General features: G+C 40.1%; 1 pseudogene; it reads right to left on the reverse strand.

Moving 5' to 3' along the window:
• Positions 1-1629: 1629 nt before the first annotated feature.
• Positions 1630-3236, reverse strand: LOC128036987 (DNA-directed RNA polymerase subunit beta'-like; annotated as a pseudogene).
• Between the last annotated feature and the right edge of the window lie 105 nt (positions 3237-3341).

Here is a 3341-nt window from a genome sequence, read left to right on the forward strand (position 1 = left end):
TCGGCAGAAAGATAATGAATGTTTATTTGATCTTGATCTTTGTGGAGCGAAAAAGGAACTACACTGAATTTGTACGAACCCCCTGATAATATCCACAAATGGCTTGTTTTTGGTAAGAGATGGACATTACTATATGTAAATTCGGGCGAATGGTACACATCGGTACTCCAGTGCATTTCCCCCTCTGAGTCAGAATAAATATGTTTTCGAACCCTCTCTTTCAAATTTAAAGTGTATGTTCCCGCGCGAATCTCAGCAATCACTTGTTCTGATTCTACATATTGATCGTTTTGAACTAAAAGAAAACTTTTTGGTGGAATAGTCACCTTATGTATAATATCTTCGCTCTCAATAATTACATACAAGTCCAGATAACATAAAAAAGCAGGATGCCCGTGACGTGTGCGTGTAGGATGAACCAAATCCTCATTGAATTTGATTTTTCCATTAAAAGGGGCTCGTACATGTTCTGCAGTACCCCCTGTAAATACTCCGCCGGTATGAAAAGTTCTTAATGTTAGTTGCGTTCCCGGTTCTCCAATGGATTGCCCGCAATAATACCTAAGCTTCTCCCAATTCAACCAGGTCACCATGGTGGGGCCCGTCATTGACAAATTGAAAATAAAGGGATTAATTTTGGTTGTGTTCGAAGGCTCTGAATCGATCGACAAGCCCAAGCCCAATATCTTGATTTCGAATGGCAATGCACCGCGGACCCATATATATATCGTCCGCTAATACACGACCAATTAATGTTTGGATAAAAATTCTTTCTGGAAGCGTCCTCTTTTGAGGACTCACAGAAATCCCTCGGGTGGTGCCACAATCTGTTCTACGTACAACAATGTGTTGAACTACTTCAACAAGTCTGCGCGTAAGATATCCAGCATCTGATGTTCGTACGGCGGTATCCACAACCCCTTTTCGGGCTCCGTAGCAAGAAATGATATATTCTGTTAAAGACAGTCCTTCGCGTAAATTGCTTTGAATGGGTAAATCGATCATTTGTCCTTGGGGATCCGACATTAATCCTCTCATACCTACTAATTGGTGCACTTGAGATGCATTTCCTCTAGCTCCTGAAAAGACATTATATGGACTGGGTTAAACGGGTCAGTCATCCTAAAATTAGGATTCATTTCTTGTCGCAAATATTCACTTGTAGCATACCATATCTCAATTGATTGGCGTAATTTTTCTATGTACATTCCCAAAATGATGGTGTTTTCCAAAATCAAACTTTGTTGTTCAGCATCTTGGACTAGCCATCCCTTAGAAGGTATCGTTAAAGATCATCAATTCCTAATGAAATGGATGTAGCAGTGGCTTGCTGAAACCCAGAGCTTTTACTTGATCCAGGATGTGTGATGTATATGCCATTCCAAGTGATCTATTAATCTGCTAATAAGCCGTTTAATGGCAGTTCCATCTATCACTTTATTGTGAAATACCAGATTGGCCCGTTCTGCCATAAATACCCCTTATTCCGCTGGTGGACTTCGCCAATGGGTTTGAGTCAATGATTGGAAAACTTCCTTTTCTCGATCTTGATTGTGGTAGAAAGTCGGGTCAGGAACTGGGGTCCTTTAAGGGAAACCCGAATTCATATTGGTGTCATAAATTTTTAGCTTAGATACCATATGATTGGGTATCATATGGAGGCCCTTTATAGCTTCTTCGATTTCTCGGTAAAGAAAATATGACCAACAGTGGTTCGAATGTATATACAAAAATTTTTTTTAAACTTCTTACTATTAGATAATGTCCATAAATCTCATGATAGGTACCCAAAGATTCATAGTGAACTTCGATGGGAGCTTCTCTTGAAGCAATAACGCATTGCTCTAGTCGCCACCGGAGCCACAAGGACTATCTAAATTGATTCTTTTCTGCCTATAAGCTCCAATCGCATCATAGGAATTACAAAAAACTCCTTGTAGACTTATAGTTATTATCGTCAATTCTTTCATTTTGATAGCTTTTCGATTCCATGGATTATACCTATTCGCCAAAAACCTCGACGATTCCCTCGTTAATACATAGAGCCCAATAAGCATATCTTGAGTCGGTACGGAAATGGGATCCCCAATAGCTGGAGACAAGAGATTCATATGAGAAAACATAAGTAAACGAGCCTCCGCTTGCGCCTCTAAAGATAAAGGTACATGAACTGCCATTTGATCCCCATCAAAGTCTGCATTGAATCCTTACAAACTAATGGATGTAAACAAATAGCGCGTCCTTCCACTAAAATAGGTTGGAATGCCTGTATACCTAATCTATGCAGAGTAGGCGCTCTATTCAACAATACAGGATGTCCCCGCCTTCTTGCAGTATTTCCCATACAATCGGCCCTTTTCCCGAATTTTACTCTTAGCAACTCCTATGTTCGGAGCAAGATGTTGTCTAATTAGACCGCAATTACAAATGTCTGGAAAAGCTCTATTGCTATTTCGCGAGGCAATCCACAGCGATGTAATGAAAGTGAGGGCCAACAACAATGACAGAACGTCCCGAATAATCGACTCGTTTGCCAAGCAAAGTCTCGAAATCTTCCCTCTTTGCCTTCAATTACATCTGAAAACGACTTGTAAACCTTATTATGACCGTCCCTCATTGGTTGTCCGCGGTTCCATTATCAAAAGTGTATCCACGGCTTCTTGTACTAATTTTCCTGACACATTACTAATTCCCTGGCGTAGATCTACTTGTTGTTAATAGATCGGTAAAGTATTATTTCGATAGATAACTCTTCTATAGAGTTCATTAATATCCGAACTCATTAGTTTACCCCATCTATCTGAATGATCGGTCTCAACTCGGGAGGAAGAACCGGTAATAGACATAAAACCATCCATTCTGGTTCTATATTTGTTCGAATAAAATGCTTAGCCAATTCCATGCGTCTAACCAAAAATCCTTTCTTCTTCCAATTTTCGATCTTCCCATTCATTACCCGTAGGCCTTCTTCTCCTAATTCTTTCCATTCTACCACCGAATAATCGATAAAATTCGCAAATCTAGATCGGCTAATTGTTCTCGAATAGCACCTGCTCCGGTAGAAATTTCGCGACTTCGAAATGTATCGAAACCTTGGGTAGTAAAAAAAAGTGGGATACTGTATTTCCAGGATTGAATTTCATATTCGAATGAACCTCGTAATCGTAAGAAAGTAGGTTTTTTAGCGATGGGCCTAGCAAAAGAAAAATTAGGATAGGGCCCTGCGGGATCCCCCCCTCAAAATCGGACATGAGAGTTTCCTCTCATCCGGCTCAATAGTTACACCAAATAAAGATAAAGTAAAGGAGTTCTCGCTTTCAAATTCTAGAACCCCCAAAAGG

This window comes from Gossypium raimondii, unplaced genomic scaffold, assembly GCF_025698545.1.
Source record: "Gossypium raimondii isolate GPD5lz unplaced genomic scaffold, ASM2569854v1 Contig00150, whole genome shotgun sequence".
NCBI classification, from domain to species: Eukaryota; Viridiplantae; Streptophyta; class Magnoliopsida; order Malvales; family Malvaceae; genus Gossypium; species Gossypium raimondii.